Below are 14,262 nucleotides of genomic sequence, written 5' to 3' on the forward strand. Positions count from 1 at the left end.
TAGATAATATTGACATAGCGTCTGGACCACGGTATTAAGAATGCTGAATTATCTAATCCTGGGCCATTACTCCACGACTCAAGTACCCTGTGGTTTGAGTTGTCTATGACCCCTATTTTAATTTAAAGTACACACGACTGCAAGTGACAGAAGATCAAATATGGACGGAAGTCTGCTGTTTGTAAAGTTTCAGCAGCCAAAGCACACATTTCCAGGCGGCTCCAGGGATGCTGTGTGAGTCAGCAGAACGGTATAGATCTGTTCTGACCTAGGCTTCCCCAAAAAAGCACGAGGCAGAGTTCTGGTCCTGACAAAACTCCTTTTATTAAACAAATGTGAATTCCCCTCATTCACATTCAGAAAGGCCTGGGAAACAATCTTTCAAAGGAATATTTATGACTACAAACCTTATCTATCTTGGAAAGTTGCCATGTAAATATTTTCCAAATGCAGGGCTGTGCAAGGAAAGACTGGGCACAGAGTCTCTGAGATTCACGGATGGATCTTCACACTCCTGAAACGAATCTAACGACTGAACGAACTGTTCCCTGCAAAAGCCCACTCCCCTTTTATTTCCTATGGAGGGGCCTATCATCTTCCACTTGTGGCTTTGCTCCCAAGTCTACCCTGATTTCTGAGTTGCTCTTTTCTTCTGGCAGCTCTGCGCATGCGCACAGTGGGAACAGGCTCTAGCTGTTCCTCTGCCTCACTGCTGTCAAGCTCCGTAGGCACCTGATCATTGCCATATGGCCTCGGCCCCATCTCTACCTCCAATGCAGAGCCTCGTCCAAGCCTTCCCCAGCCTCCAGGACTGGCCCATACTCCTCTCCAACCTCCTCACTTTCTGATTCTGCTGCCAGCTCTGCTGGCGGGCCACAAGATCTCCAAGGGGTCATCTAAATAAAACAAGCCTGCAGAATGAAGCATTGCCCTGTTTTTAATAAGCAGAAGCGACAGACATCCCCCTTTGCTTGGTAACAACAGTCTTGTTACTGAGCAGCTCCTGCTTGTGAGGTGGCTAGTTTGAGCCAGAATGGCCCCTTCTAGTATATTATTTCACGGTACACATACCTCCAGGAAGGGAAGTGCCTCATCTAGGTGGATGATTCCCACTCTGAATGTTCTTTTCAGCCAGAACAGTCACAATGTCATCCCAAGTGAGCTATTACTGTTACGATATGCAAAAAGTCATGTTCCCACGAAGTATTGAAAATTATTTTAGCATTTGGAATTAAGAGAGCATTTCTTTCTAGCTGACCAGCTTAGGAATTACCACAATTCCATGTCTGGTGACACCTCTTTGTAGCCTAGCAGAACTGACCCATATGCAAAAGTTTGGCAGCAAACTACCGGTAGTAGATCATTTATAACCATCTCTGTTCAGTGGCTAAAAGGTGAGCTTTGTTACATACTGACAATCAGCATGGGAGTTTCCACCAAGGTCCTCTGTTCCGGCGGGAACAGTATTCAAATCTGATTGGTCGAAGGGTCTGACAGCTCCCTATAAAAGGGCTGCTGCCAGACATTGTACAAAGTTGTTACTTATTTATTTATTTATTTATTTGATTTGATTTGATTTCTAGACCGCCCCCTCTCCCCAAAGGGACTCTTTACTTAATAAAGAGCTGTTGTTGCTGAAGCCTGAGTCTGCCTCATCCATTCACCGATCTAACAAGCTTCATCTCATGGTGGTAATATCCCCAAAGTTTCCTGTTTCTGGTCCACAAAGCTGCCTAAGCTAATTGTGTGTGAAAAGTCCACCCAGAGTTCCCCTGTGATAAGGTGGAGGACCAATAAATTTTAGAAATAAATAAACAGCACTTAGCAATAGCATTTCAGACTTATATACCACTTAACAGTGCTTTATAGCCCTCTCTAAGTGGTTTACAAAGTCAGTGTATTGCCACCAACAATCTGGGTCCTCATTTTACTGATCTTGGAAGGATGGAAGCCTGAGTCAATCTTGAGCTTGTCAAGATTGAACTCTTGGCAGTGGGCGGAGTTAGCCTACAATACTGCATTCTAACTACTGTGCCATCTTGGCTCTTACAATAAATACATAAATAAATAAAACTGCTCTTCCAAAATAAATAACTAATGACAAACATGCTTGGAACTGAAATACATGCTGTTTATTAAAACAGAATCTTATTTTCAGAATTATAAAATGCAGTTCTTACTATTCATTTCCATTTAATTAATAAAATCACATCGAGCTTTTTGAAGAGCTACCTTTTTTTAACTAATATTTCTTATTTTGCTCATGCAGATAAACTTGTCTGATCTTGATAACCAACTGGTGTTAGTTCCATTTTTCTGCAATTGGATTTTGTGATGGAAAACTGTTAAAACACAACAATAAAAAATCACAATATATTACTATACTTAGTAGACTACTACTATATTTAAGACAAAGTGATCAATTGTTTATAGGATTTGTTATAACATGAGTGAACCTGTGGGAAACTAATTAGAACAGCTCATGGGGAAACACATTTTTAAATGTGTTGTGTAGCTGAGTAACAATCAGGGAGAAATGGATATCAGTGCTTGATTGGAATTTGATCAGGAATGGAAAGATGACATTAATTAGCCTTTGTTGTACATATATAATTTCTACATGCACAAATTTGGGCACAATGTTTAACAGGCTTGTAGCATACCAAAATATATGCAATATGTTTAAACATGCAATAAAATAGGTACACCTAAAATGGAGAATTACTACAGACCAAATCTAGTTCAGCTATTTTTTTTTCTCACAAGCATACACACTTGAACAATTTACAGTATAGACATAAGGTATCTGCTGCACCTTTTAAGATCTCAAATACATTTGGGTCAGTTTTTGTTTGAAGAATTATACTCTCAAAGAAGAGTATCAAAATGTTTGCCCCATTTGCTTTGCTGACACTGTGACTTTCTATGTCGCTAAACCTGCATAAAATGTAGACTACAAAAGGCTTATTTTTGTTTAAGGAGCACAATTTCCCATAAGCATCTCATCCTTCCAGATAGCAATCCCTGAACAAGACAGGTGACTTCATTCTTTCTTGAGCAATGGAATCAGGCTTCTCATTGATATTCAGCCAGTGATCCTCATTTATGAAATATTTTGATTAGTGTGTAAACTGTTTATAATAAGCAAGGAATGGAGAAAGGTCTGCTGTATATATATATAGTAAAAGGAAGCACTACAGGTAATCTTCAACTTACAACCACTCATTTAGTGACTGTAGTTACAATGGCATTGAAAAAAAACGACTTTTGATCCATCTTTGCAGAATCCCCACATAATCAAAATCCATCTGTTTGGCTACCAGCATGTATTTGCCATGGTTGCAGTGTTCTGGGGTCATGTGATTGCCGTTTATGACTTTCCTAGTCAGTTTCCAACAAGAAAAGTCAAAGGAGGAAACCAGATTCATTTAACAACCATATGATTCCTTTAACAACTGCAGCAGTTCACTTAAGCATGGCAAAAAAAAGGTCGTAAAATTGGGTGCAACTCAGTTAACATTCGATTTGCATAGCAATGTAAATTCTGGTTCCTAATTGAGGTTGTAAGATAAGGACTACTGGTATGCATTTTTGCATGCTAGGAATACTTGAGTGCTTATAAAATAGTAATGCTATGAGAATGAAATGTGCCAATTTGAGAAGAAAACAAATGTGCAAAAGTAGTTATAATCATTCCAGAAAAAAAAACAGAAAACAAAAATCTTCACTTTCAGGTTGTTCCTAGATAATTATGAAATATGTGGAAGTAGACTATTCCCTATATAGTTATGACTTCAACATTGGAAATTGAAATAATTGGCCATGTTGACACCTTTGAGGATTATCTTGACCAAAAATATCATTCCAAAGAAACTTCCGGTACAATCGGTTGAATGGAGAAATTAAGAGTGCAAAAATAGATGCAGCTAATGCAAACCTTTAGGCTTTCCAAAAGTTCTCAATGGCTGAGTTAACCATCACAAGTGGAAATGGAGAGGATGATACCTGTGCAGAGTTGGTATTCAGCCAGTTCTGACAGGTTCTTGAGAATCGGTAGCGAAAATTTTGAGTAGTTCGGAGAACCAGCAAATAGGCTGGCCCCACCCCACTGCCTCCCAGATGATCTTCTTTTGTTGCCCTGAACAGGAAAACAGAGCTGGAAAGCAGGTTAGTGGGGTGGGGAGGGAATGGGGATTTTGTAGTAACCTTCCCAGTGGTGAAATTCAATTTTTTTTACTACGGGTTCTATGTGCGTGGCTTGGTAGGCATGGCAGGGGAAGGATACTGCAAAATCCCCATTCCCTCCCCACTCCTGGGGAAAAGATATTGTAAAATCTCCATTCCCACCCCAATCTGGGGCCCGCCAGAGGCGGTATTTGCCGATTCTCCGAACTACGGTACTCAAAATTTCTGCTACTGGTTCTCCAGAACCTGTCACAACCTGCTGAATTTCACTCCTGAACCTTCCCCCAGGAGTGGGGAAGGAATGGGGATTTTGCAGTATCCTTCCCCTGCCATACCCACAAAGCCACACCACGCTCACAAAGCCTTGCCTGCAGAAGTGGCAATAAAATTTTTTGAATCCCACCACTGAACCTGTGGAATTAATCCACAAGACTGATCAAATTCTGGCCAGTGGTACCCCAAAGAAACAGACAAAGAAGGTTGGAAGACTAAATTGTTTCAACTTTAAGAATGAATAGAAACTACATGAAATTTTTTATTCTTTTGAGTTAGATGTACTTGACGAAAACAACTGATAAGCCATTATTTCTCAACCTTGGCAACTTTTATTATATGTGGATTACAACCAGGGATAAAATTCAGAAGGTTCTGAAGAACCGGTAGCGGAAATTTGAATAATTTGGAGAACCAGCAAATACCACCTCTGGCTGGCCCCAGAGTTTGGTGGGAATGGAGATTTTGCAATATCCTTCCCCCAGGAGTGGGGAGGGAATGAGGATTTTGCAGTATCCTTCCCCTGCCATGTCCACCAAGCCACGCCCACAGAACCGGGAGTAAAAAAAAATTGAATTTCACTACTGATTACAACTCGCAGAATTTCCCAGTCAGCATGCTGACTGAAGAATTCTGGGAGTTGAAGTCCATACATCTTAAAGTTGTCAGGGTTGAGGAATACTGGATTAGCAAATAAAATATTATGAAGGATTTTTAGATGACTGCCTTATTTTTTTCAGACATGTTTTCAATTGCCTTGGCTGCTGAATTGACTGTGATATATTATATTGTTATTGCTTATAGTGGTAATTCTCCAAGAGCAGTTTTAATCTTCGCAACAAAGGAAATACATAAGCAGTAGGCTCTCAATATTTATTTATTTAATGATTTTCAGGAATACTCATGTCAGAGCAATGATTCTAAGCAGTTACTTCTCTCATTCATAGTTTTCTATGAATCAACGTCTTGATTTGTTCCTTTTTTTCAGTTTCTTGAGTAGAGACAGGATATAAATTTTAAAAAATGCAAGGTTCAATTAAATCTGAATAGAGGTGTAGTATATCTGTGGTTTTCTACAACATAGAAGTGTTTACACTTTTATAGAAGTGTAAACTTCTATAAAATATTATTTTCTCTCCCTTTCCACCACTATGACGCTATAGAGCACTGCACACCAAGACAACTATACACAAGAACAGTTTTTCCCCGAAAGCCATCACTTTGCTAAACAAATAATTCCCTCACCACTGTCAGACCATTCACTAAGGCTGCATTACTATTACTATTAGTCTTTTCATCGTTCCTATCGCCCGTCTCCTCCCATATGTGACTGAAGGACTGTAACTTCGTTGCTTGTATCCTTACTATTTATATTGATATTGATTGTTTCCTGATTGCTTATTTGTACCCTATGACTATCACTGAGTGTTGTACCTTATGATTCTTGATGAATGTATGCAATTGTTCTATGCAATTACTCTGAGAAAAACTTTGCTTAGGAATCAGAGCAATTAGGTTGAACCAAATGAAGAGTGAGCTTAGGAGTGACCACTTCTCTAAGGTGGAGAGATTTCTGACAGCAACTAACAACCACTAACAACCAATAACTAACAGCCACTAACAGAACTCCAGTGCTGGAGTTTTCCTCACAGCTGAAAGCAAGGATTCCATGGTCCATAGCCCTTCCTTTTAAACTGATTAAAAGGATATTAATTATAATATCAAAGATATTAGAGTAAGTCCTGCAGGAACAAAGCATTACCTGCAGATATCATTTAATTAAGTTCTTCCTTGCAATGTGTTCTTTTTCTCAGGAAGTGACACATGGATGTGGTCTTGTTCCTTTGGTGTATCAGCATTAAGCACTGAAGTAAGAAATGGGGCTACAATCCTATATGCTACACCTGTCTTAAATAAATACTCTTGAAGCCCACACAACTTCCAGTGTTTGAGTAACAACTCCAAGCTAACAACATCAAGCTTAACTTTGCTTTCATTCAACCCCACACTTGAAGGGGGAGGAGGAGAAATCACTTAACTGCAGTGATTCACTTAACAATTGTGGCAAGAAAGGCCGTAAAATGGGGCAAAATTCACTTACAAATATCTCACTTAGCAAGAGAAATATTGGGCTACACTGTCTCTGCAAATTGAGGATTACTTGGTAGTTTTGTTTTGCACTTGGAAGAGTGGCAAAAAATGGAAGAGACATGTCTGCTTCACAACTGGCTGGCACAGGACAGCCTCAACTCCAGGATCTCCAGCTAGATAAAGTGCAACTCAACGTTCAACCAACAAAAGTGCATAGTCAAGGCTATGGTTTTCCCAGTTGCAATGTATGGCTGTGAAAGTTGCATCATAAGAAAGGCTGAGTACCAAACAATTGAGGCCTTTGAACTATGATGCTGGAGAAGACTTCTGTGAATCCTTTGGACTGCAAGACGACCAAACCAGTCAGTCCTAGAGGAGATTAACCCTGACTGCTCTTTAGAAGGCCAGATCCTGAAGATGAAACTTGACCATCTAATGAAAAGGAAGGACTCACTGGAGAAGAGCCTAATGCTGGGAACGACTGAGGGCAAAAGAAGAAGGGGATAGGAGAGAATGAGGTGGCTGGATGGTCACTGAAGCAGTAGGCATGAGCTTAAATGGACTCCAGAGGATGGTACACAGGAAGGCTTGGAGGAACATTGTCCATGGGGTCGTGATGGGTTGGACACAACTTTGCAAGGATCAGAGGATGGAATGTATGTACAGATGAGGCCGTGGGGATTAGAAGAAGGGTCACATGTGGAGATAGGACCCAGGTATGGATGGAATGGACATGAGAGTGAGGAATATGAATGCTGATAAAACATGTTCTCTTTTCTTGATTTCTTTGCCTTGACAATTAAGAGCTTTGCTCCTTTCCTGCCTCTCTCACTGAAGAGGGGGTTGCTGCCTCAGACAAAAGTTTTAAACTGCTTTTACTTTGCTCTGCAGAAGGAGTGGGGTCACGGGGGAGCTGCCTCAGATAAAACTGTTTGTTCTTTTATTCTGCTCTGCAATAGGAAGGAGGGGGGCTACACATGAACATTGAGACAGAAGTTAGCACTTTAAAACCACTAGCCAGGATATTAGGAACAAGAATAGCTCACTTATAAGAAAACCCCCAAAACTCACATAGCTGGCAAATTTGCAAGATCCTCCTGACCTGGGATGAAAAACAGGTGACATGATATTTAGCTATTTAACACAACAAGCATAAGGGTTGGGGGGGGGGGGGCTGAAATCCAAATAACCAATCAATCTGTTATGCATGCATTATTAGAAGGGCAAAGGCTTGAATGCGACCATCCCTTGACTATAAAAACTGCTGTAAGATCCTAATCTTGGCCCTTGGTTAGCTTTTCACACCGGGATCCTTATATCTTGATACCAAAATAAAAGTATAATTCTGTATCACACCTTGCGTCTGGTGACTTATCGGCTTAGACACCAAGTAAGAGCCCAGTTTTGGGGACAACCCAACAACAAACTCAACGTTCAGTCTTTGTGACAGGGCTCTCCAGCAGGCGGGAAGCGCTCCTTCGCGTCTCCGGGAGAAATCAGAATTCCCTCCTTCGACCTTACCTCGAACTGGGCACGGGGGAATAGTGACGTGCACCAGAGAGGGGGAGGAGGGGGGGGGGAGGAGAGAGAAAGCAAACAAGCCTTCACTTTGAGGCGGAGAAGAAACGCCAGAGCCTGGGAAAAGAGGCGGGTCGCTCCTCCTGTCGCCCAATCAGGGCCGCCCGACCCGGGGAGCTTTGAAAGAAGCTCAAGCGAGCGCTCGTGGTCTTCTTGCCGGCTTTCCAAACGGAGCCGGTGGCTGCTCGGCTTCTGCTAGCCTGTCAGTGATCGCAGATTCCCGTGGTGGTGGAACTTTTCCTCCTGCTCTTTCTTCCCGTTCGACCCTATTGCTGTTTCCCTCCTTTCTCCTTCTGGCTTTCACTTCTTCCGACGACGAAGACCGCAAACGCCCCCGGGCTCCATCCAATTCCCTTCGCCGCCGGGATTGAGCTTTGTTTTTGATCCTGCTCTTTTTCCCAGCCGCGAGCGCCGAAGTAGCCCATTTCGGTTCCTCGGCGCCACCGAAGCTTTACCGTGGGGAGGGGAGGGGGCGTAATAAAGGCAAGGGCGTCTTTGAATGGAGTCTTGCTGCTGTTTGGCGCCAGTCTCCTGCGAGGTATCCTGAGCATCCCTCCGAAACGCGCTCCAGGTAAGGATCGTGGGCACGCGCGCCGCTTTCTCTCCTTCCTGCGAGCGGGAGAAAAAGTCCTGCAAACGGGGTGTATAATATATCAGTGGCGCCGGTGCAGTCGTTAAGTTGCTGGTGTTTCACCTCCTACATAAAGTACTTGCGAGTGGGTGACATTGACCCTCTTTCCATCCGTTCTTTCCATCGATCGGGCGGGTTTGGAATCCACTGCGGCCAGCAATCGAGCGCTGCTTCTCATTCTGTTCCGGAGGAAGCCCGGTCCAGTCAAAGGGCGGGCTGTGCTCGGTTTGCGGGGAAGAAACAGCTGCGGCGAGAGGAGGAAGCGCTAGCGGGCGGCAGAGTAAGGAGTTTGCAAACCTTGGGAGCCTTGGGAGCAGAAGCGTTCCTCCTTTCCCCCTAGGGACCCGGAGAACTTGAGCCGAGCAACTTACAGAGCTGGCTGCCCCGGGAGCGATGGGAGAAGACCTTCGGGAGCCCGGTGGGTGTCATTTCCCACGCGCTTAGTTTGGAGAAATAGCCTATCCCCCCCTGGATGTACAGGTTGTCCTGGACCTACGACCATAACGGAGCCCGATCTTTCTGTTGTTAAGTGAGACATTGAGAAGTGGGTTTAGCCTCATTTTAAGACCTTTCTTGCCACCGTTGTTAAGGGCATCGCTGCAGTTGATAAATGAGTCACCCGGTTATTAAGTAAATCTGGCTTCCTCCATTGACTTAGCTCCTCAGAGGTCGCAAAAAGGGATCGCATGACCTTGGGGGGCATAGCAACGTATCATAAATACGAACCAGTTGCCAAGGGTCTGAATTTTGATTAGGGGACAGCTGCCAAGGTCATAACTGTGAAAAACGGCCATGAGTCCCATTTTTTTCAGCGCCGTTGTCACTTTGAACGGTCGCTAAATAAACTGTTGTAAATCGAGGACTAGCTTTGTGGCGATATGACCTCTCTCAAGGTTGGGGGGAGTTTTCCTTCCACCTCAGGCTTTACTTTAACACAGGGCTGTCTAGACCCCCATCCCTTTCTCCATAACTTGACTGGGGAAGAAAGCTGCGGTCACTCGTAGTCGAGCGTAGCGGGAGAACGAAGGCTGGCGGACAGCCCATTGCCGGCGCTTCTACTCCAGAGGCTTCAGCCTTACGGAGTTCCAGCAAACTTCGCTCCAAGACTGGAGGGAAGGGAGCGGCCTGCAAGACGGTCGTGTCTGCCGCCGGAAGAAACCCAGGCACCGGCTTGGAAAGCGGGGGGCCTGAAACGCTGCTCGGCTGGCGGGGACGAGGAGCGAACAGCAAAGCCTCGGCCGCCCGTTTGCTCCTGTGCCCAGGAAAGCCTTTGTTTCTCGAACATGTGATCGGGCTGACGGTGCCGCCCAGACGCAGCCTGCTCGCCTCTCTTCGGGTGACTCCTTGTTCTCTTTGGGTGGTTGCAGCGGTGTTTATCCCCAGGTGGACTTGCTCAGCCAACGAATTTGATTGAAAAGCAGCACCGAGTAGGTTGGGGGAGAGGGAGAGAACGAGGAGTCACTGCACCCTATCCTAGTAACTGCGCCCTATCCTGCGTTCAAAGGGCACGTGAGCGCAAAAGATCGGTCCCTCCTCCTGGCAAGTTAGGAGCTTCCTTTCCACCTGTTCTCTCCTAGACTCACCTTTGGTCCTCTTAACCCGTTTTGGCGAGGTGCCTTGGCGTGCAGAGGTGAAGAGTGGTCGGGGACGTTGGTGGTCATGGCTGGTGGACATGGATCTCTTGCCCCCCTCTTCCATCTCTGTTTCAGCAAGCTGCTCTCTTTTGCTTGCTTCCATATGTACACCCTGAACCTGGTTGGAAGGAGCTATGCAGAAGGAGCCGCTCCCCCCCAGGCTGTGACATTAACCAGGCTAGGTAGATTAGATTTCTGGCGTGGGTGAGATGGGTTGTCCACAGCAAAACAAAGCCTTAGCTTGCTTCATCTATAGAGGTTCCTAATTGGATACGGAGGATCCTTCCTTTTGTTGGAAGACAAAGAAACTGTTTGGGGAAGTTTTGGTTCATTTATTCCCCCTTGCAAAAGAATAATTAGTTTTCTAAGTTCTACTGTACAGCTTCTGAAGTTTTATATTCCTGTCACAACTGGGGAAGGAGTGGCTTTGCTGATGAAATACAGCCATAATGTTTTGTGTTCTTGTGATATTGGTAGACTTTCCTCACAAGCTGCATCTACCCACTTTAGGGTGACAGTAACATCCTACAGAAGAACATTTTTTGTTCAGGTGTAACTGCCTGCTGTGTGACATGCATTAATTGAATTCTGTGGGTGTTTCTTACAAGTAATGTAGATTATTAAGGAACATAATCTTGAGAAATGCAGACCTTTATAAGGGCAATGTAATAAAAATACTTACGAATATACAACCTTCTCTTGATCACATCTTTGCTTCTGCACTCTAGTATCAACATTGTAGCATCAACTTCAATATAATTAATATTTATTGACTTTTTCAGAATGGGTTTGGAATGTACCAAAGCTTGAACCAGGATAACTACCGGTATTTAATAATTCCATGCAGTTTTCTAGGCAACATTTTCAGAAGTGATTGTTAATTGCCTCCTTCCTAGGGCAGAGAGAGGCAGAGGGAGAGAACTGGTCCAAGATTACCCAGCTGTCTTTGTCTCTAAAGCAGGACTGAATGTTGGAGTTCCCTCAGTTTTTACCCTGGTGCCTTAACTACTGAACCAAAGTGACTACCTAAAAGGGAACATAAACAGATTTGGTTGTGAAAGCATTTCTATCCCTTAAAGCTTCAATTAGTAATTCCTGGAATGTTTAGGTAATCACTTGAAATAAGCACCACAAACACATCCAATTTTAATCCTATGTGCTACAAATACTGATATTTGCAGTATACCAGACAGTATATTCCAAGATACATGCTTAATAATTGCATGCATACCTTTGCACAGACATATTTCCAAATTGTTTTGACATATCCCCCCCTCCCTAAACAAGTTGCATTTACACAGCTGGCATTTATTTTCTGCATATTTTGAAACAAGGTATTTGAAGGAAAGCACCCTAAATTCATAGTTTTTAATTTTAGTGCTCTACTGAGTAATCGTGATTTTTCATAGCAAGTAATCTAAATCTCATATTATTTGGCAGAAGTAAACAGCTCTGTCACCTTGCCCACTAAACAATAGCAATATGTCTATTGTGATAACTTAAAGCAAAAAATGATAATGAACTGTGAAGATAGTCTGTTCCAAAGAGACCATCTGGCTGTTTGCAGGCAGTCTGCTGCTTCTATGGAAAATTATTAACAACTCACTGTATCACTTAAATATCCATATCTATATATTTAGAATTTGGAATATTTTCATGACCTGGTTATCTTGTTAAAGGTGTCATCTCTTGAAAATGTTGAATCAGGTGTATTTTGATTATGTGTAGCATCTATATGTATCTGCTCAGATGCCTCACAAGTGTGAACACGCTATGTTAAGCCATGGCTTCTTCAACTATAACATGGTTAGTTTCTATTTTATCATAATTTATTGAATAAGATGAAACAAATTACATGATGATTTAACGTGGTACATAAACCCAGCCACTGAGCTCAATAAAGCTTACTCACATTAAAGGTACGTAATATTCACAACCTTGCTATTTATCAAAATCTTATGGAAAAATTTAAATCTTCCTGCAAGGAAATTCTGGAAAGAGAAAGAAAGAAAGCTTTTGTAACTGTGGATTTTCCTGCTGACCACATACTGTTTTATGCCAAACTCCCTTAATGTTTCAACAGGTTATTGAAGTATGTTAGTAGCTTAGCAATACTCTCTCCACGTTAACACTTAGAGGAATATTTTTGCTTATAAGCTGCCTGAGAGGATGCCTAAGAGATGCTGAAACTACACTTAATAGAAATCAAGTCTGTGCTTACATTATTAATAAGAGGAAGCGGACCGTCCTCTGTTAGAAACGCTCTGTCATAATCAAAGCAAACTCAAACACGAGTTTTTTTTTAAAAAATCCAGTCATTTTTGGTGTTACTAGGCCTGGGCTGCAGAAATCTTGATCCCACTAGAGATGGCAGCAAGAACAAGGATTTTTGCTGCTAATTGGTCATCCAGATTTTTGTATCCCACAGTAGTTCCTAGCCATTTCAGCTTTGCTCTTAAGAACCTAAAGAATTTTTATATGTGTACATATGTATGCATGTGTAACACATATCTAGATGGAAACGATGCCTGTAGATTCCCACAGCAGTTTTTAAGAACCTTGCTTAAAGCAGAAAATTGGGATTGCTTCCTGAAGAAAGACATGTTCAATTGCACCGAGTGTGTTTAGGTTTTCCCTTACTATTAAAACTCTTAAATGTCTCATTTCTCAATGTGTATGCCTGAATGTTACCATTAATTTTGGAATCCTTGTTCCTGGGAGTTAAACGTGCAGCAAAGAGAGAGGTGCTGTTTTTGTCATGTTACCCTGAATGTTAAGTGCCAACCCCAGAAAGGTTTAGTTCATTTGAGTTTGATGCTTCTCATTGAAGGCCATGTTTAAGTAGCAAAATCAGTACTGCGTCTACTGCTTTGACCTGGATCTGTCTTTTTGCCTCATTGATTATCATTATTTTATGTTTGTACATTAACTCATTTGGGATATGAATACCTCTAAGGAAAGCAAGTTGATGTGATCAAATACAGGTAGTCCTCAACTTACGATGACAATTGAGCCCAACATTTATGTTGTTAAGTGAGAAATTTGTTAAATTGGATTTTGCTCCATTTTTACAACTTGGAATCACTGCAGCTGTTAATTAGTAACACGGTCCTTAAGTGAATCTGGCTTCCCCATTGATTTTGCTTGTCAGAAGGTCGCAAAACGGGAATCACTTGAGTCGGGGATATTGCAAACATCATAAACGTGAGTCAGTTGTTAAGCATCGGAGTGTAGATCACATGGCCATGGAGATGCTGCAATGGTCATAAGTGTGAAAAATGGTCATAAGTCACTTTTTAAAGTGCTGTTGTAACTGCGAATGGTCATTAAATGAACTGTTGTAAGTCGAGGGTAGCCTGTATTTCACTTTCCTGGCAAGAAAATATGCTGTAAATGTTAATGGTATTTTTGTTATTGTGATTCGTACATTGACCATCTTTAACAATTTTTGGTTTTGTTTATCTGCCTAGCCCAGCCCTATTTTTCAGATACTGTATTTTTCGAAGTATAAGACACACCGGAGTATAGGACGCACCAAGATTTTGAAGAGGCAAATTAAAAAAAAGAAGTGTCACTCTGCAGACCTCCCAAAAATGGCAGTTTTTTCATGAAAACGGGCCCGTTCCCCCCCCCCCCCAAGGCATGAGTAGCCTTTAGGCGGCTTGTAGAGTGCTAATGCAAAAATGGCCCCGTTTTGTGTCAAAAAAAGGGCATGCATAGCCTTTAGGAGGCTTATAGAGTGTTCCTTGGGGCTGAGGGGGACAAAAGTGAACATAAAACGGCTCATTTTTTGCTCATTTCTGCCCTCCCCAGCCCCCAGGAGCACTCTGAAAGCCTCCTAAAGGCTCTACATGGCCATGCTGGTGAAGG

General features: G+C 42.6%; 1 protein-coding gene across 1 annotated transcript in view; it reads left to right on the forward strand.

The window, feature by feature from the left end:
- Positions 1 to 8,596: 8,596 nt before the first annotated feature.
- Positions 8,597 to 14,262, forward strand: part of TAFA4 (TAFA chemokine like family member 4) — a 197,829-nt gene continuing 192,163 nt past the window's right edge. The window contains exon 1 of the mRNA XM_081934049.1: positions 8,597 to 8,698. The gene's annotated coding sequence lies outside the window, so the exon portion shown is untranslated. The remainder of the gene's footprint in view (positions 8,699 to 14,262) is intronic.

This window comes from Natrix helvetica, assembly GCF_964273705.1.
Source record: "Natrix helvetica genome assembly, chromosome: 1".
NCBI lineage: Eukaryota > Metazoa > Chordata > Lepidosauria > Squamata > Natricidae > Natrix > Natrix helvetica.